The sequence below is a fragment of the Marmota monax genome, unplaced genomic scaffold, assembly GCF_021218885.2.
Source record: "Marmota monax isolate L192 unplaced genomic scaffold, Marmota_monax_Labrador192_F-V1.1 WCK01_AAM20220418_F8-fsc00068, whole genome shotgun sequence".
Taxonomy (NCBI): domain Eukaryota; kingdom Metazoa; phylum Chordata; class Mammalia; order Rodentia; family Sciuridae; genus Marmota; species Marmota monax.
In genome coordinates, this window is record NW_026692352.1 from 5,754,968 (window position 1) to 5,775,091 (window position 20,124).

The window sequence follows — 20,124 nt, forward strand, 5'->3', positions numbered from 1 at the left end:
GAGGTGGGTATGGGGGTCCTATAACCCACAGACAAAAGGGACCATCCCTAGAAAGAAAGCAGGTAATGGGAACAAATCCTGCCACCGTGAATTTGCTGTGTGCCGGGCCTTTCTGCAGGCACAGATGCTGTTCCTTGCAGCCATCCCACAGGGCGGGCAGCCAGTAAGGAGGGATTTAGACAAATAGCAAAGGTGATGCTGGATGTGGGGTCCAACCCAGGCCCATTCACTTCAAAACTCCCACTCTTGCCACAACAGCTAAAGGGAAATAACCAAAGTGTCCATTAACAGGTGGGTGGACAGACACAATATGGTGTAGCCACACAGTGGAATGCTGCTCTTCTTCAAAGGGGAAGAAAAGCCTGGTACTTGCTGTAACATGGATGAACCCACAGGGCGTTATGCTAAGTGAAATGAGCCAGGCCCAACACTGTAGGGGCCTAGAGTGGTCATATAGAAACAGAAAGTGGAATGGTGGTTAGTAGGAGCCTGGGAGGGGGAGTTCCAGTTTTACATGATGAAAATGCTCTGGAGGTCAGGGCTGAGGAGGAGAGCCCTTGTCTAGAATGTGTGAGGTCTACACTGCAAAGAAAAAATAAAGCCCCAGAGAGGCACTGCACAGCAGTGTGAATATAGTCAACACTACCAAGCTGTCCTCTTAAAATGACTAAGATGATAAAGTTTATGTTATGTTTTTAACATTAAATAAAATTTTAAAAACACTCCCACCCTTGGGATAAATGGGGAGCTTAGTCCCCAAGGGGACTGGGGAAGAGGGTTTGGAAGCTTTGTGCAGACAGACCAGTGGAGTTGGGCAGGTTTGACTAAGCACAGATGGGCCCAGGGTGCTACAGGCAGAGGCTTGTATCTCTGGCCCCTGCCTCCCTGCTGGGATCAGCTGACTCCTACCCGCTGAGCCCTCCAGATCTCCACCCAAAAGCAATGCTCCCGAGGGAGCAGGCATTGGCTTGGAAGGAAGGAGGGATTTCTTGAACACCGACATATGCTCACAGGCCCACTTACCCATGACCTTGGATCACTCTGTCTTTCTGGGGACTCAGTCTTCCCATGTGTACAGCCATAGGGTGGCCTAAGATTCTTATTGTCCTTCCATTTCTCACACTGGCAATAACCTCTGAGGTTAGGGAGGTGGCGGGGAGAGGTATTAGGGACTGTGAACAGGAAGGACCAGGATACTCCCTGGTCAGAAAATCAGGTATCTTTGGCTTTGGCCTCGTGATCTGCCCCAAGCAGCTTCTGCCCACTTCACAGAAGGGACTCTGAGACCCAAGAGGTTTTGGTTTAATTCAAGCTCAAGAAAATGGGCATATACCTGCTATGTTTGTGACAGGGCCACAATTCCTGTCCCGAGCCCAGTGCGATACCTCCATGTTGCCCAAAGTGGAAAAGATTCTAACATAAGTTAAAATATGATTCACTGCTGTCATTGACCAAATCCTTCATGCTCAGGGCTCTCTCCAAGAATTCTGACCCTCACCCCTTCCCAGGACTCTCAGGAATCCCTATTCTCTCTCCCAGATGGGATGGGAAAGTTCTTGGTTCTAACCCCAGTTATACCAAATAGTATCTGGGTTTGTATCCTCATCTGCACCACAGGGACAAGAACCCTTCCCTGCGGCCTCTTGGGAGGATTAAATGAGGCTAGAGCCCCAAACCCTGAGCCTAGGGTTTGGCATACAATAGGCGCTCAATAGCAGTCTTCACCATCAGCCGTTCTCTCCTTTCAGACAAAACCATTTTCATCGATCTATTTGTTCTGTTCAAAGGCAGATTTGTTTGTTTGAATTTGTCCCAGAAGAGATTCTCCCCCAGGACCATTGGAGCCACTCCCCAGTGGGCCCCAGGGAGGAGGAGGAAGAGCCCTGCTTGATGGAAAAAGGGAAAATCATTATCCCCTGGGACAGGAGTGAAATCCCCAGAAAGCGTGGCCTCCACCCATCCACCCAGGAGGACCCAGGGTGGCCCCAGATCCTGCTTAATAAGCTCCCAGGGGCCCAGCGGGAGGCCTGATGCGATGGGGCTGCTACTTAAATCGCACAAAGCCTTCTATTCTTAGCTGAGCAAGGGCCTGGTTTCCTCCCAGCCCCACAGCAGCACCAACCAGCCCAGGGAGCCAATGGTAGAGCCTGGGTTTAGTCAGGACCACTGGAGTGGGGACAGCCCTATGACCCGTGGGAGGGTCTCCAGGATGTACAGGGGTCAGCAGAGAGGCTGCCTGGGCTGGACAGAGTTTTGAGTCAAATGAACCCCAAGGTCACGTCCAACTCTTCATTTCTAAAGGTCCCACAATCCATTGATTGCTTCCGTGATTTGGGAATAGAAAGAGTCCGTGGTTCCAGAAGAGCAAGGTTCCAAGAGGCTGGGCCCTAGTGTGTGCGCCTCACCCCAGCGCTCCCCTCACTTCCCAGCCTGCCCATAAGAGGCTGAGGATGACCAGCTCTTCCCGGCCGTGGGGTCCCCCCAGGGGAGCAGTCCGGCAGACTCAGCACTGAGGTCAGCCATGCTCCCCTGGCCCCACCTCACCTGCAATCTGCTAGGGAGCCTCTGGGTACTGCAGGATAAAGGGAGAGAAGTGGAATGGGCCAAAGCTGTGCCGCAGCCCACTACCCCAGGCACTGCTGGGCAGGGTTCCATATGCAGTGTCTGCTCTACACCAGCATGGCCAGCACACCCCTGTCAGTCAAGCTCTGAGTGCCTAGGAAACCCATCCAAGGTCATGGACTAGAGCTCTGAGGAGCTGGGTGAAAACCCCGAGCCACTGCTTGCTTCATAACCCACTCCTCCCCATATGCTGCTTTGCTTCTGGCCGCAGCTTCCTGGGACCAACTCCTCCAGCACCCTGTTTTAGATGGGAAAACAGGACCGGAGAGAGAAAGGTCAGGTTTCAAGGGCACACAGGGAATTGGTGGCAAAGCCAAGCAGAATTTTGCCCAGGTTGGAGGATACTGATTGCCCCTATCATCGAGCTGAGTCCCCACCATTGATATTTCTCTGGATTCTTCCTTTACACCTGTCCGGAACTGGGGCTCCCAGGGCAGGACTTTTCCTGCTCCCTTAGTCCCCAACACAGCAACTGCTCCACGAGGTCATCTAAGGGACAAGCTAAGAATCAGAGAATAGGACAGTGGGTCACAGCCTCATGCCCAAGGCTGACTGGCTAAGCACACACATAGCTTGGCAAGGGCTAACGGTGACACATACCAGGGACACTCACAGGAGCGCTTGTCGGGAGCACTCAGAGGCCAATTAATCAGCTGTCCCATTAAGGAAAGTAAATGAGGCTCCACTCCGCTGGTCCTCACAGAGCCTGGCAGTCACAGGACTTGGAACCCAGCCTCAGCTGCCTGAGCCCTTGGCTTGTACCCTGGGCATCTGCCCCAGACCCCACCCCACTCCATGCACCTAACTACCTATCAGTTGCTGCTTTTTTCCCCAATTTATTTCTCATCTGAACCTCACAACAATCCTGAGTTTGGTGTGTGTTCCCTCCATTTTATGGGGTCAAGGGAACTACGAACTCACCCAAGGCACCTGGTTAGCATGGCAGAGAGAGGACCCACACTCAGGGATGCCTGGCTTCATGGTCTTTCCTGTTCCTTACCTTCCTCAGGCACCCGGGGGTAATTTGCAGATCCTTGGCTATGACAGGTGTGAGAGGGCCTCTAAGCTGCGCTGACCGTTTCCTGGAGCCAAGCAGAAATGCCCTCCCTCTTGCTTAGAGGGACACAGATCAAGTATCTAAAAACATCCAGTTTCTTTGCTCTGGCCTAGAGCTGAGTCTCCCCTGCGGATCGGTGGCCCATCATGCACCCAGCAAGGAGGCCTCATCGTCAGCACCTTACAGAAACCATCCGAGGTTCAGAAGGGCCAAGTCACAAAGCCAAGGCTGCATAGGTACAGGAGCAGAATTGAGAAGGAAGCCGGTGTGTTCCTGCTTGGCCTCTTTAAAAGACGGGTGGTGGGCTGAGGGTGCCGCTCAGTGCAGAGCTCTTGCCTGGCATGGCAGAGGCCTGGGAGGGAGCCCCAGCACTGGCAGGGGGCAGGGGGGGAAGGAGGGGAAAATAAAGGCAGGGAAGAGTTGGAGGGGGGCTCTTTTTTCAGAAAGCTGCCCAAGTTTGTCCTGATATTCCACTGCATCCTTCTCCCTGCCTGCCAGTCACACACACACACACACACACACACAAACACACATGCCAACCCAAGCAGAGGGAGCATCTGTGCTGCCCTCGGGCCAACCTCACCAGCTGCCTGCCCCCTATCCTGCCCTGATGGGGCCAGAACACCATCTGGGAGCTGCTCAGGCACAAGGGCATTGAGAGGGACCCTAGGAACTCTGGGGGAAGGGATGCTGGCACATCCAGCCCTGTTCCCCCGGCATCGCATCCTGAGCCCGGGGGCTTTGACCAAGTTTTCTGCTAGACAGGCTGTAGGCCCCCCAGAGTGGGTGCCCCAGGCCCTGCTGAAATAAAACAGCATCCACACCAGACACCAAGCTGCCCTGATTGACACTTCCTGTCCTGAGAACAGGGCAGCGGAGGAGATAGAGGGGTGATTGTCTTGTTCTGTCCCTCAGGTCCCATGCCCACAAACCCCAAGGGTCCACTTCCCACCAGCTACCTAAGGATACAGAGTCCCTGGTATGTAGGTTGTTGGACCCAGTCTAGGTGCTAAAGAGACAGGCTGTGGGAGTCCCTGACATGTGTTTCCCATCCTTTCCAGGAGGCTGAGACCCAGCACTCTGGGCTGCATTTGGGAGGGGACAGTACTAGTTCCTGGGTCCAGGAGATGGGCGGGACTGTGGGGTTTCTCTTCCTATTCAAGGTAACACAGACACTGGGCTAAGGCTCTCAGCCTCTGAGTGCAACTTGTACATAATTCACAGGCTCCTATTGCCGTGGCCTGGATAAAACCTACCCAGCAGGAGGAGCCTATGCGGGGAAAGGCAAGCCATCGCCAAGAATCACTTCTGGAAAGGGCGATGAGTGGACCAGAGGCCTGGGGGATTAATGGAAAGTGGACAAATAAACACTATGGATGACAAGAACTGTTCACAAGCGTGTCAGTTTGCCCTCCATGTCCACAAACTGTCCAACTGAATCGTGTGGGAGTTACTATTGTTCCCATTTTACAGAGGAGGAAACTGAGGATCAGAGCTAGTAACTTGCCTGTTTTCATACAACAGAATTTCCTGCCCTATACCAAGCTGCTGTATGCACACCACCCTCAACCCCAGCCTGGCACAACTCTTCACCCACTCTCTACCCTGCTTCCACCCATATTGAGGCTGGGACCTGAGAAGAGCCTTCAGTGAGTCTACAGGGTGGTGCATCACCAACTGCTGAAGGAGAGAGCACAGGAATGAATTCCACTGGCAGCAAGAGACGTCCCCGCCAGGGGGCTGCTGACGCCTGCCCAGCGGGAGCAGCCCAGAAAACCTCAAGGCTGGGGGAGAGGCAATCGGGTCTCCCCTGCACCCACCCAGAATTCCCAAGAGCCATTTGGAGATGGAAGGGATGTGCCAGGGACCTTGCCAGACCACAAGTGAGAGGAGCCCAAGGTCCAGAGAAGGGAAGGATTGTCTAAGTCCTGTCAGTCCACAAACACCTACTGGGCACTAGCCAGATGCTTGGGATGAATGTCACATGGTCCTGGTCCCCAAGACACTCACAGTCAGGTGGGCACCTGCTCAGCTGGTGTTTGGACTCCCACGATCTGCCCCAGTGACTTCTCTAGCCCCACCTCCAATGGCTCCCTTTTACCTCCTTCTGCCCTGTCATCTAGTGTCCCTCATGGTGTCACCACACATTGCTACCTCTACACCTTTGCTCTAGTTGTTGCTGTCCCTTCCCAGCTGGCCATAGCCTGTGTCCCACCCGCCTCCTCCTTGCTGGCCTCATTCCCTAGCTCCTGCCCTGCCTGCCGGCGCTCCCTCCTCTGGGCCTCCCCACACTCTTGACCTCTTACAACATCTGTGCACTCTGCTCATGGTGACCCCTCTGCCCCTGGGAAGACCTGGCACTCAGCGCTGCTCCACTTAGTTGAGTCAATGTGTCACCCACCCACCTACTGCCACGACTCAGAACAATGAAAAGAATCACTTGTTCCTTTTAAGGCTTCTATTTGTCTTTCTTTAAAAACCTTAGTGGGCACGGTGAAATGAAGTGGAAGGCTCTGAGACGCGTCTTGGCATTTCCCAGAGCTGGCTCTGTGCCTGGCACACAGTAGATGCCTGAGATATGTTTGCTAGGTAAAGAATAAAAATATACCCCCCTTCCTTTTGCCCCTGATGTCTCAAGTCCCACCATTATTCCAGATCCTCTCTGGGGATGAACAGTGTTCCTCAGATATTCTTCAAAATGCAAATGGTCCTGGCCGGGAACCTACCTTGGGCTGGGGGCTTCCCTGTGCAAAGCATCAAAGCAAGAGTTTTTCCATCCACTTGTCCCAAGTCCCTAGCCCTGCTCTGTGACAAAGGAGGTACACATTCCAACAAGCATGGGGAAGCTGGCTGTGCACTGCTGTCTGAGGCAGTTCCCTGACCCAAATCAACACGTTAAAGGACCTGAGAAGGCATGTTCTGAGTTATGTAACCTAGCAGTTTCTGAATCTGTGTGTCAGCATGGATTCTAGAGCCTGTTACTGTCCCTTGGAACTAGAGCTCCCCAGAGCAGGGTTTGGGAAGTGTACACTAGTGGGGGGACCTGACCAGGCAGGGTCCACTACAGGACAAGGTGTGCACACTGAAGGGGACTTGTGCTGGCCAAGGCCATTCTTCTTTGCATTGAGGTAGATGGTCTGATCTCAGCCAACAACAATCCTTGGTGACAGACACAGAAAGGAAGGGGATATGGTGCAGCTTGCAAATGGAGCACAGAAAGGAGAAGGTGACAGGCCAGGCTGGGGGTGAATGATCCCCAATTGCAATTCTGTGCTCACGGTTGGCCATTGGGTAGGGGACTTCATCCTGCTGAGCTTTGCTTTCATTGTCTGTAAAGTGGGGATAAGGCTCTTCTTAAGGTTGCTGTGATTCACGGTGGTGACGTGAACAGAGGCAGAGTATCAACTGTGACGTCCTGAGCCAGCATTCACTATGTGCACCATTATTCCCTGTGTGTGCTGCCAGGAGGGGGTGGGCAGATTTTGATCAATCACAAGCCTCTGCAGAGGTCCTCTGTCAGGATGACGGAAGCCCCAGCAGGGTCCAGGCTCACCGGTGGCTCGTAGCTAGGTATGAATGAATGAACAAACAAACAAACCAGCGAGCTGAAATGAGGTCAACTGTCTCATTTCTCAGTCCCCAACTGGTAGAAGTGACAAATTAGGAAGGACACACACAAGCAGGAGGGGAGGAGAAAGAGGTGCTGGGCTGCTGGAGTCAGGTCCAGTGGGCAGTAGAGGGAAGGGACAGGGTGGGAGGAGCTGAAAGGAAGTGACAAATCTTTTTTTTTTTTTTTTTTTTGGAAAACAAGGTTTCCACCTAAAACTGTTAGACTGCTTTGGCTGGTATAGGGAGCAGAGGACAGCTCCAGGGCCTGACACCCACTTAGCTTTATACCATTCAACATACTCATGCACAGGACAAAAGTCTTTAAAGTGCCGTCTTTGTGCCTAGCAAGTGACTGTTAGGCAGTGGGGACCTGAGGTCACCACAGACAACATCATGCATGAAAGATTCTGGATCAATGAGGCATCTGGTCACTTGAGGATGAGAGGGAGGGAGGAGATGCAGAAAAAATTCCACAGACAGGAAGTCTGGAGGACTAACCTAAATCACTGCCTCAGGCAAGCTTTCTTCCTTCTCCAGGGCTCCATCTTCCCATTTATAAAGTGAGGCGGATGATAAAAGTTACAAAAACTACTCCACAGCACCAGCTACCTGGCCAGCAGTCACAGATATTCTCTCACCTAATGCTGCAGCCAGCAAGGCAGCGATTGCTAACTATTTGTTGTGGGGTGGACTGTCCCTTTCACAGATGAGCAAACTGAGGCTCAGCTGGTTTCTAACTTGCCTGAGGTCCAAGGGTTGTGGGCGTCCTAATGTAACCTGGGTGTGTCTGATTCCAGAGCGCCCCTCTCCTGCCCTCCCAAACAATCCCACACTGCTTCCCCACAGATTGCTGAGGATTCAGTGACATCACAGATATCAAAGGGCTTTGTAAAGTTAAACTACTATGTGTCCAAAGGCAACAAAAAATAAGTCTTGATTCCTCCATGAAACCCAACACTGAAGTTCAGAAGAACACTTAGAATGTGCCAAGCCCAGAACCCCTGGGCTCCTGATCCTTTGACCTCCTGCATTCTTTGGCCAACTGCCTCTCAGAGAAAGGGATCTGCAGTCCCAGGGGCCTGAGCTGACCCCATGCAGCCCTCAGAGCAGGGCTCTTCTTGAGGCCCACCAGGCCCCTCTTGCCCAGGAAGACCACTCGTCTCACCATCACCTGTCTCTCCTGTGCTCCACACTACCAGGGGCTTAAAGGGCACCTCCTGGCCCAGGTGCCATGAAATCACTCCAAGATCCCTCACCACCCACCACTGACAGGCTGTGAGACCTCAGGCCAATCATCTCACCTCTCTGAGTCTCTGATTTGCCACCTGCTAAATGAGGGATTAAAGCAGATCACACATGGAACAGGTCTACACCAAGGAGAGACTCAAACGAACCTAACCTTCAACAGCTGACTTAGCTAGGTAAGTAATCAGAGGAAATCAGGCTCTCCAAAGGCCTGGTCTGAGAAGGGAAGTGCTACCTCCCCACAAAAGAATCCCCACTGTAATTGTGAACTTGTGACCTGCCCTTGGGGACTGGCCCTCAGGAGCCCCAGGTCAGAGAGGTAGACACAGAACCTACTAGCGGCCACCAGCAGGACCCTCATCTTCTGTCTTCCCAGGGTGGCTGGAGTCTGAGCAGAGGAGAGGTAGGAAAGGGGGAGCCCAGAGCCCAGACATCCCCTATGCCCATGGTGGCCCAGAGAGGTTGCTAACTAGCCTCAGGCCACAAAGCAAGGCAGAAGGTACCAGGATGCAGGCCTTCTAGGTCCAGCTCAGGCTGTCTCCACTGCCCCAGAGCCACCCTTTCAAGAGCATGGGTCAAGCAAAGAGAGGAAGAACTGAGTGAACAGTTAGGATGCCGCACCCGTGCACGGTCTGCCCTGGTCAGGATGCTGTGGTCATTGACAGCTAGGACCCTAAGCTCCCAGGTGAAAACCAACACCTGGTTGCTCCTTTTTCTGTCTCATTCACTACAGATACTGACAAGGTATATTTGGATGAAGGATAGGCTCAGTCTGCCTCTGCAGAGTCTGAAATAAGAAGAAAAGGGTTTCAGTTACACCATAATGGACTTCGGTTAGATGCAAGAAAGAACTTCCTAGAGAAGCATTAAGAATGGACAGCATGTAATGTTTTGAACAACCAATAAAAAAAAAAAAAAAATCTCAATTGATTCTTCAAAAAAAAAAAAAAAAAGAATGGACAGCAGACAGAGAAGGGGAGCAGGATGCGTGTGGGTGTAGCACTTCCTCTAAAATATAAGACGCTGTCTTCAGCCTGGCAGGAGAGTGTTGCTCCCGCCATCTCACAGGTAAGCATCTGAGACTCAGCTAGGCTGCATGACTCGCCCAGTGTCTTCTGAGCTCTGCTCAAAAGAGGCAGAGCTGGGATTCAAAGCCAGGACTGTGACTCCAAGGGCCACACACCTTCCTCCTCAGGCCTCTCTGGGGACTCAGACAATGCCCAGGGGTGAGCTGTGGGAAAACCAGGAGCTCGCAGGAGCTGGCTGCAGAGGCTGTGTGTTTTAGGCCGCCTGGCTGTGCCCCATGGACACTATCCCAAGGGCCTCCCGGTGCTTTCCATGCAAAGTGCCCAAGCACATCTCCTGTCCTTCCCCCAGCTGTGCCTCCTCTGAGTCCAGGCTCAGTTTTGCGCCAGGATGCTGCCTACTACCTGCTTGGCAGGAGCCCCTGTGAGCCCCACACCCGACAGCAGATTGCCCATTCCAGGGCCCTGCAGATTGCCCCAGGCCTGCCAGCCCCACATTGCATCTGGTGGCCTTCACAGGCTCCCAGGGGTCCCTTGAGCTCAGATGGAATGACCCACTCTGGGAACCAGAGGCCGACACTGGCCCAGGGGTGCTGTAAGCAGGGCCAGCTGCCTAGTTCTACGCAGGCTCTGGCCTGGACGGGTTGCCGAGGGCTCTGTGCACCTGAGCACACCTGCCATTAGCCAGCCCATGGCCTTTGCCCACTCCAGAGATACGACTGTCCCTGCCGGGACCACCCCAGAAGCCACCTGCAGCCTGATTTGGGGGAGGAGGCAGTGAGAGAGAGATGGGTGCCCCTCCCAAACTCCTCTCGCTGAGAGGGCTGTGGCAGTTGGAAGGCTGAGATTCTTCTGGGCGGGGGCTGAGACCCCATGGTCTTCAGGTGGCAGCATCCGTGGGCTCTGTGGCTTGCACTGACAGGGTGAGGAGTGGCTTCAGCACGCCTCTCCAGGCCTCGCCCCACCCTGCCCGACCTCTGAGGGCCGCACTGGGCTCTGTGCTGCTGGCTTGGGGAGGCTCAGGCCACAGGAAGCAAGGGGACTACAGGGAGGGAAAAGGAAGTGGAGGTCCAGTGCCCTGTCGGGTCCTCAGGGTTGAGTAGGTTGCTCTACAGAAAGTCCCAGCCCCTGTTCCTATAGCTGACCACTTCTTCCCTTGCTCCTTCAAACCCTGGCGGTGACAGTGATGGTCCCAGCTGCTGTGAGCCCTTGGGGCTGCACTCTCCTTTCTGGGCCCCACACCTCTCTTGCTGGACCAGAGGAGACCAAGCCCTGCCACCAATGATTGCTTTTGCAGTTTTCCCCCCCAGTGGCCTTCAGGGCCTCATCTAGAAGGGGCTCCCCTCACAGAACAAATTACAAAAGAACAGCTGGAGGGGACGCTGGGGCTCACCTGTGCAGCCTGCCCTGCCTCAGCCTGGGCGTCCCTGAGAACCCGAGAATGAGGAGCAGGAACTGGCCAGAGAAGGAGGACCCCCCAGAGCATACTCCCTGCGTGTTTTGAGACTGAGGATACAGCAGGCACTGTGCTTTACACTCCGAGAACCTCATTCGCTTCTCACACAAGGTCGTATGTTTAATAGGACCAGGGATTGAACCCAGGGCACTCCACCATGGAGTCACAACCCCAGTCCTTTTTATTGTTTACTTTGAGACAAGGTCTTGCAAAATCGCCCAGGCTGGCCTAGAATTTGCCATTCTCCTGCCTCAGCCTCCTGAATGGCTCAGATTGTAGGTATAAATTATGCACTTTACAGAACAGACAAAATGACGCGCCCAGGGTCATCCTGCCAGTAAGTGACAAAGCCAGGATTCAAACATGAGCTCTTTGGCCTCTGAAGTCCCCCAAGTTGGCAATACACTAAGCTACTATGTGCAAGCGGCTCAGGACAGAGGAGACCAACTTCAGTGGGGTCCACCACCAGGAGGGCTTGTGCAGTAGCCTCCAGTGTCCCCAGACGCCCTCCCCTAGGAGGAACAAAAAAGCCCTCTGACATTCTTTAGTTCCCCAGGTGGAACAAGGCCTGAAGCAGGCAGTGCAGTCGGGTATCCGGGTTGGAAAAACAAGCAGATTCATACAAGGCCTCATTGTTACAGAATCTGACACTTTGACCATTAAAACAAAACCAAGCAAAACAAAATGTTGCTGCCTTGTCTGATCCCTTAGAGAGAAGGGGGACAGTGGGAAGTCACCAAGGCAAGGGACCGATCCCTTTCCCCAGCCAGCCCTAATCTCGGAAACCCAGCTAAGGTGGCTGGGGTGGGAGCCCGGGGTCTGCGTCCAGCCTGGCTCTGCCCCCGGCCTGGCTCTCCTGCTCCTGCTCCTGTGGCCTTGCTCCGCACACCCTTGAGGTGTCAGACACTGCGTTTCCCATGTGTGGCCTCATTTCAGACAGAGATTACTGTTATTCCCATTTTTCAGAGGAGGACACTGAGGCTTGAAGAAGACACCCCCCACCTTACACCTTTTTTAGGTAAGAAGGGACTTATTTTCCTGACCCCATTTTACAGAGAGCCAGGATTCAGGCAAAATACAAGGGTGTCCTCCAGGTCCACCCTCAGCCACAACAAAGGCAGGGTGGGGAGCTCTGACCTTAGGGCTGGCCTCTGGGGGACGCTCTTTTAAGATACTTGGGGGGTCCTGGATCCCTTGTCAGTGGGACAGAACTTTCTCTTTGAGCCTCCTGGGTGGGAGGGTGAGATGAATTCTCCTGGGGTTGTTTTCTAAGAGTCCACTTGTTTAAAAGCTAAACAGCTGCAGGATGGATGTCGGGAGACCCCTTAGCTTGCTGGTGTGCCTTGGGAGCAAGATGCAGATAAAAGAACTCAGCGCGGGCGTGTGGCTTCTTTTCTGTGGACAGTTTGGTTCCCAGCCCGGGAAGAGCTTGGTGTCTCAGGCCCGCGGCCCACGCTTCTTCCGCAGGTGCCTTTTGGCCTTCCCCACGCCCTCAGAGCTGAATGTCAGGGGCAGGGTGGCAGCGTGGGTGGTGGGGACAGAGAGCCTATGCAGCCCAGCTTCCTGGGGTTGGCCCCAGCCACCCGCTTGCCCTTGGAGAGGAACCGCGGTCCCCTTGGATACTGCTCAGGGTATAGACGTCACAGGGCTTTGGGAGCGAGCACCACCTCTGTGAAGCCCATCCTGGCTCCCTCCCACACAGCTCTGGGCAACCCAGATCTTGGCCTGCCTTGTCACATTCTGTGTTGTCATTGCTTCTGTCCTCCTTTCCTACTGGGCTGTTCATTCATTCATTCCACAGAGTAGCTGCCCTTGGTCTGGGATTCATTCCAATGCCTTCCTGAGCACCTGTTCTCTCAGCTCCTCGCTAGGTGCTGGGGACAGATAATAAGGGCCAGCCTGCCCTGAGTGTTTATTATGTGCTGGGCTCTTTTTTGTGCTTTACGTGCACAGTCCATTTAACCTACTTCACAACAACCCTGTGAAGTAGATTCTGAGATTAAGCCCCATTTTTCAGATGTGGTAACTAAGGCCTAGAGAGGTTTAATCACTTGCCCAAGTCAACTGAGCCCTACCCTTTACCATCAAGGATATTACCCGTGGGCCGGCCCCTGCCTCAGGAGCTCAGCACTCTCCACAGTTTGGAAGTGTTGTGTCTTTGTGTTTGCCTGTCTACAGACTCTCCAACCATGTCACACTGGGGTTGGATGTGTGTGTAGGGGGGATGGTCAAAAGAAGGCTGCCTCCCAGTAGGGAAGGACTCACTCTGCTCAGCACTGCTAGCTGGCTAGATCCCTGGCTGCTCCTTCCAACTGGGTCATTTCTGTTTCTAAGGCCTAAGAAGAAAACCCAGGTCACTGGACATCCTGTTTTGCTCCCTGCCCTTGACCAGGCTTGGGGTCCCTCCCAGGCTGAAAGCTGCCTGCTCCTGCACTGCTCACTGGGAAGTCACTGGGAACAGCATCTCTGCAAGTCCCAACTGACCCTCAGTAGCCCTCTGAAGGGAAGTCCTCCCTGCCACCTGCCACACCCTCTCTCCTGACTGCTCTCACTGGACTCTTTAGTCAGTTTCTCACTGAGTCACTTGTTCACAAGGCCACCAATGGGATGGGCAAAGGGAACACTGATCAAATGCCTGCCTAGGTACCAGGCCTCAATGAGTACCCCCTCTCCCTTCACCTCATTAAACCTCAACACTGTTATTATCAACTCCATTTTACAGGTAAGAAAACAGGTGCAAAGTTAAACAACTGGTCCCAGGGCAGCTTGCATGGCCTCCCTGACCTGGGGGTGGCCAACTGTGCCAGGCACACTGCCAGGCACTTGGGGGACGAGGTGGCTGGCAAGGATGGCAAATCCATGCAGACCACAGGCAGTGAGCAGAGGGGTGGCGTCCACCAGCTAGAAAGGAGTTCTGGGGCCTTCTCGGAGGAGGCAGCCTCAGGCCTGGAGGATCTCGCTGCTCTTGCTGGCCACCACAACAGGAGAAAGGGCAGCTGTGGCCCACAAAGCTCTGGTGCCCAGGGTATGCTCGCTCTGCCCTGGAGGCGGCAGAGGGAGGAGAAGCCAGCTGCCCTGCCAATGACCCCACTGCAGCCAGGCCAGCCTGCCCCCAGTCCTGCCAACCTGGCCTGGCCCAGCCAGCTCCCAATCACAGCTAATGACCATGCTGCCTGCAGCCTAGGACACCACCCTCTTTTGGGTGACCACAGTTCCTTCTGGCCCAGACAGCAGCCAGGCCAAAAATCACAGCTGCTTGTCACACCACATCCTCTACCCTGTGCTGTGGTCTCCTCCTCCTTCTGCCAGGATCACAGAGGACACTGCAGAAATCTAGAGAGGTAAGGCCCTTGGATACCGCCAGTTCACCATACATGTGGGCAAAGAGAACCGCACGGAGGGGCTGAGTCACCGCAGGTCACACAGCCAGCTGCTGCAGAGCCCAGGCCAAAGGTTCCTTCCTGGGCCCCACGCTCAGTCTCACACTGCCCTTCCTTAGCCTTGGAAGAAGGCTCGGGTTCTTCACATGCAAAGAATGCTTTCGAGGTACTGAATGGAGTTGAGGAGACAGGACATCTAAAAGCTGGCTGTTCAGTGACAGAAGCACGGATTTCTAATTCAAACAGTTGCAGCCCTGACTCCCTACTTCCTGTCAAGCTGTGTGACCTTGGGTAAGAAAATGTACCTCTCTGAGGCTCAGATTCTGGGGCACAACAGTAGCTACCTCCAGCATTAGTGTGAATGAGAGTGTCCATAAAGTCTTAGCACATTGTCTGGTTTATAATAATTATTCAATATTAGCTATTGTTAATATCATCACCATAGTATTATTAAATGTGCTGATCCATTTTATAAACTGTCAAATGCCATGGATGGTAGGTATTATGTATTTCTGTGAAGTGCTAAAATTCAGAGGGGTGTACCCACAGGGTTGGACAATCTAGGAATGTTTCTAGGGGAATTTATGACCCAAGTTGGACCTGGACAGATGGGGACATAAGTGAAGAAGAGGCAGAGCTGGTGGTTCTGATGGGAGGCACCCCACAAGCAAAGAGGCAGCAATGGGGGCACAGGTGGTGAATGCAGGAGACACTGGTGAGCAATGAGGCCCAGGTCCATGCAGTGGTTCCCATGGGCAAGGACTTGAATGCCACAACTGGAAGCCTGGTCTTCACCTTACAAAGGAAGCACAGGGAGCCCAGAGGGGTTCTAACACTCCAGGGCCCCTCCCAGCTGATCATTCGCCCCTTGCTTTGCCCTTCGCTATCCCCACAAACCCAGCATCACTACCCCGGGTTCTCCCCACCTCTCTGCCTGCCATCCCATCCCATCTCTTTTATTACAGGCCTGCCCCGTGGTCCACATGGACAGTGAAGCATCAGTTTATTGAGTATATTTCATGCCCTGGGTTCTATGCAGGTGACCCCATGGTCACCTATAACAACCCTCCATTTCAAGAGAGGGAAACAGCCTGGCAGGGCCAGGTGTCTTGCCCACAATCTGACAGTGAGTAGGTGGCAGAGTCAGGATTCAACCTTGATGATGGGACCCCCAATTGATGCAGTAAGTTACCTCTAGCTCCAGCCCAACCATCTATGACCTCAAAGAAGCCTGCCCATTACTCTAGTCCCTAGGACCTCCCCTCTCCCTTGTCAACCTCTCCCCCGTACTCTCACCCTTAATGCCCCCCCCCATATCTCTTTGGAATAAGAGGCCCACAGTTGGATCCTAGATCTGCTAGCTTGGCTCTCACTATTGCCTGTGGATCCATCTGGCCCTCCAACAGGAGAATCGGATTGATAATAGGTCACTCTGCTGTTCTATCTATTCCATCCCCCACTCTAATACAGTCATATCCAAGACTAACAGCATAAATAGGAGCCTCTTGCCTCTTCTGGTGGGGTTCAGAAGCTCAGCTGAACACAAAGCTATTTCCCTGAGCCTGCCTCCCAGGGGTGGGAGCTATAAATTATTCACTGCACTTTGTGCCTAGGGAGGCCAGACAATGGGCCAAGGAATGGACACCAGCTCCCCGTTCCCCATGGGAAGGTATCATCAGAGCCCAGAGCCCCTTGCCAGTATCCCCAAGCAGATTCCAGAAGCTATGAGACTATGGAAGATGGCCGAGGGCAATCTAACCTATATAGGAAGCCCGAGCTGAGCAAATTCAGGACTCTGCGGCTTCAACAATAGCCTGAGTTGTAATCTATTGCAAGTCTGAGAATTATCCCAGACTTCCTGGTCAAAATTCAAGCTTCCTTTTCTTCATAGGGAAGGAAATAGATATTTGGTCAGGCATTGAATATTGGTATCTCATTCAGTCCTCACAATGACCTGGTAAGGAGATGTTCTACTTTTACAGAGAAGCAGCTGGGGCTCAGGGCATGAAGAGATTTGCCCAGTGAGTGTGAGACACAGTAGTTCACCTGCCTGGTCTGACTTACCACTGTCTGCTCTCACCAGTTTAGGCTGCCATTTAGCCCACCTGGGTAACTTCCAGATCACTGGATAGATAGCTGGTGCTCAAATAACTCCTGAAACAAACTCAAAGGCCCTAGGTTAGTGGTTTTACCTCTTTGAGCCTCAGTTTCCACACAAGGTAGCCATTAATAACAAGCCCCTTCTTGGCAAACACAACAAACTCCTTATCGACAGTTTTCTGATGTGATTGCCTTATCACAGGTAACACACAGCCTGCTTGACCCCACTTTAGAGGTGAGGCACCAGAAGATGCCCCAACCCTGCTGTGCCTCACTCCAGATTCCAGGCTTTCTCCACCACCCCATGAAATGAGATCACAGGTGTGAAATTATTCCATCAAAGAAGAGCTTTGTTTAGATGCAGGGATTATTATGAGGACTTGAATCCTCAGACAGAGGAGGGAGTAGGGGGAATCCCAAGCCCCTTAGTCACCTTTTGGGTTCCCCTAGTCCCTCTAACCCCAGAGACGAGCTTCTAGTCTTCACTAACCTGTTCCACCTCCCGGGGGCTTTCCAAGGTGGTTTCTCCCTTGACTCCAGGGAGCTGGGTACAACAGGGGTTAAGTAGTCCCAGCCAAGGCTACGGGTCCAGACCAAGGCCATATGCCCTCTTCTTCCTCACCTAGAACAAGAGCCCAAGAGTCCATGCCAAGGGCTTCTGTCCTGTATCCACCTGGCCCCCAAGGACAGCAGGAGCCCCTGCCTGGGACTCAAGACACCTGGGACTATGCCCACAGCCCTGGTAGCTTCATCCTTAAGATCTTAAACAAGCCCTCTCTTCCTGGGTCAGAGGTGTCCTACGAGTTCCCCTGCCCAAAGGAGAATGAGGTCAGGTTTTCCATCTGGGCCAAAGGCTGTGGGGTTTCCGGCATGTCTCAGGCCCCTGCACCACCACAGAGACTCTCACAGCAGCCTCAAACATGGTCACACTGACCTCAAATCAGGAGTGGAGAAAACCCCAGCCACGCCTCCAGAAGTTGCAAACTGAGGAGGGGAGTGGACACTTTGAGGGACGCTTGGGAAAGCTTTCTCAAGTGGAACTTCTGGGTCAACCACTCTGACTTTATGATCTGGGGAATGATCCTAAGCACCTCCTCAGCAGTCCCCATTAGTAGGGTGAAGGACATGAGCTGGGTGAGTGCTGAGGGGCCACATCTCCTCCAGTTTCTGCAGGACTGACTTGGGGACCTCCACAGTGAGTTTGCCATCAGATAAGCAGAATCCCAGGAAATTCAGCGTGTCTTGGAGACCCCAGAATCTGGCAGGTAGGGGTAAGGAGCCGTTTCTCTACCCTAGGCCCCACAGAAAGCTTTGAAACTGGGAAGCCCCCCACCTTTGCCTTCAACTCTGGGAGGTGAGATGTCCAAGGAGTTGGAGGCCAGGAGAAGCCACCTTCTTAGCCTCAAGATCAGTGGCCCTGCACTGGGCCCCTCCACCTCCCACAGGCCGCTATTCACTTCCTTTCTTCTCCGACTTTGCTCTGCTTTTATTTTTTATTTTTTATTTTTTTAATTTAGGTGAACGCAATATTTTTATTTTATTTTTATGTGGTGCTGAGGATTGAACCCAGTGCCCCATGCATGCTAGGCAAGCACTCTACCACGGAGCCACATCCCAGCCCCTCTTTGCTCTTCTTTTTTTACCCTCTCCTTCATCCCCAGCTTAATGAGAGTAGGGAACCTCAGCTCTGTCTGGCCTCAGTTTCTCCATCTGTCAGCACCCATAACAATACATAGTACTTTCTATCTCACGAGGTAGCAGTGCGCCTTAAGTAAGAGACCATTTGTGCAAGGGCGGGGCGCGAACCTGCACACAATGGGAGCTAAATAAGTGCTCGTTTTCTCCCTTCTCGCTCCTTCTCCCAGCTAGTTCCAGCCTCTGCCAGTGCCCCCTCCACGCCCTCAGTCTCTAGCCCAGCCGCGAAGGGTCTGGACCGCTCCCGCCGCGCATCCGGGGCTCTCTCACCTGCAGCCTAGGCTCTCGCCGGCAGCCACGGCAGAGGGGGGTCTGTGTTCCTCTCGGGGCAAGCGCTTGGAGCGGAAGGAAGGCGGCAGCTTCGACTCGCAGAACGAGCCCAGTGGTTCAGTCCGACTGTCCTGCCGACCTGGGACCCCTCGCGGGGCGCTGCACCCTGGCCAGGCTTCCCGAGAGCTCGTACGGTTCCAAGTCTGAGGCAGCTATCAGAAGCAGCTGAAGGTTTGGTTCTCCGGAGCCGGAGGGTGGGGACGTCCGGACTCCTTTGCACTGCAGTCGGAGGCTGGGGCCACCTTGCGCTAACCCCTGGGAGAAAGGCTGGGGGCTCCGACACACACTGAGAGAAAGACTGGGAATGACCCCGCAACGATGGACGCGAATGTGGAGCCTGAGCTGTCCCGTCCCGGCGCTCCGGTTCAGGGCCGAGACTTGGGCGTCCCGTGAGTCCGTTTCGGACCTTGGGGCTGGGAGAGTCCGGGCGCGGAACCCGGGGCTGGGTCGGGCAGGGCAGGGCAGGGCAGGCGCCACTTGGGAGACGCGGCGGCCGGAGCCCCGCAGGGAAGTCTTCCGAGGTCCGGGCGCAGCTCTCTCTGCAAAACGGGGCGGACCTCAGCGCGACGGCGGACTCCTGAGCTCCTGGCAGCGGCTCCACTTCCTCGTCTTCTCCTGCTCGCTCGCCGCTCGCTTAGCCCCGCGCCGCAGCCACTGCCGCTGCCACTGCCGCTGTCATCCTGGCCACCCACCCCCACCGGAGCTGCAGCCCGAGTCGTGCCGAGCCGAGCCGAGCCCAGCTGAGGCAGCACCGCCCAGCGCCCGAGTACCCGCGAGCGCGGCCCCGCCCTTATAGGGCGGAGCCAACCGAGGCCCCGCCTTTCACAAGCCCGGGCCGGGGCTGGGCGCGCGCCTGCTTTCCTCTTTGGGCCCCAGCACCGTCGTGAGCCGGAGCCAATCAGAGAAGGGGTAAAGGGCGGAGCTCTGCGGAACGTGGACTCTACCTCCGAGAAGGCGGGGCAGACAATGGAGAGGTGCGGCTGCAGAGAGGACAATGGATGGGTTGGGGGTTCTTAAAGAGCCAAGCTGGAAAGGGGGGTAACCTGGGGGCCCGGATGGAAGGAGAGGCGAGGTGGTCTGAATTGTCTGGGACCGGTGCATGAAGTCTGCAGTGGGAGGCCGGGGGTGTCATGGGGAAGGAACACCGGTGGGTAGGTAAAGCAGAGGAGAGGCAGGATGGCGGCCAGGTGGGATACCGGTGGCCAGGATGGCCACCAGGTCACCACGAACCTGGGGGTGAGGCGACCCTGCCCTCCTCTTGCCCATCCCTAGCTTTTAGGGCTCAGTGCGCACAGAAGAGTTAAGTGCTGTGGAATGTTCAGATTTGAAGAAGCGGTGAAAAATAAGTTTTTGAAAATGAAGAGCGGATCTCTCTTCCACACTTCCCCTTTCCCAGCGTTCATCGCCGGGAGGAACGTCGTTGTTAGTTTTAAAAATATGAAGTCAAAAGCAGAGGTGTGTGAGGACAACACTCCCCGAGTCGTGATGTGTCTGTCGTCTGCTCACGCACCTCCCCATTCCAGCGCCTTGGATGCAGGAGCTGTGTCTAATGCCTCTGAGTTCCCCCACGCCCTGCGCAGGGCCCGGCACAGAGCACGCGTTGGA

General features: G+C 54.2%; 1 protein-coding gene across 3 annotated transcripts in view; it reads right to left on the bottom strand.

The window, feature by feature from the left end:
* Gdpd5 (glycerophosphodiester phosphodiesterase domain containing 5) overlaps positions 1 to 19,257 on the bottom strand; it is an 81,328-nt gene extending 62,071 nt beyond the window's left edge. Inside the window, exons 1-2 of one of the 3 annotated variants that reach the window (XM_058578547.1) lie at positions 18,460 to 19,257; positions 16,985 to 17,116 (exon numbers count right to left, since the gene is read on the bottom strand). The gene's annotated coding sequence lies outside the window, so the exon portion shown is untranslated. The remainder of the gene's footprint in view (positions 1 to 16,984; positions 17,117 to 18,459) is intronic. The other 2 variants (XM_058578546.1, XM_046441997.2) reach the window with 2 other exon arrangements.
* Positions 19,258 to 20,124: the final 867 nt, after the last annotated feature.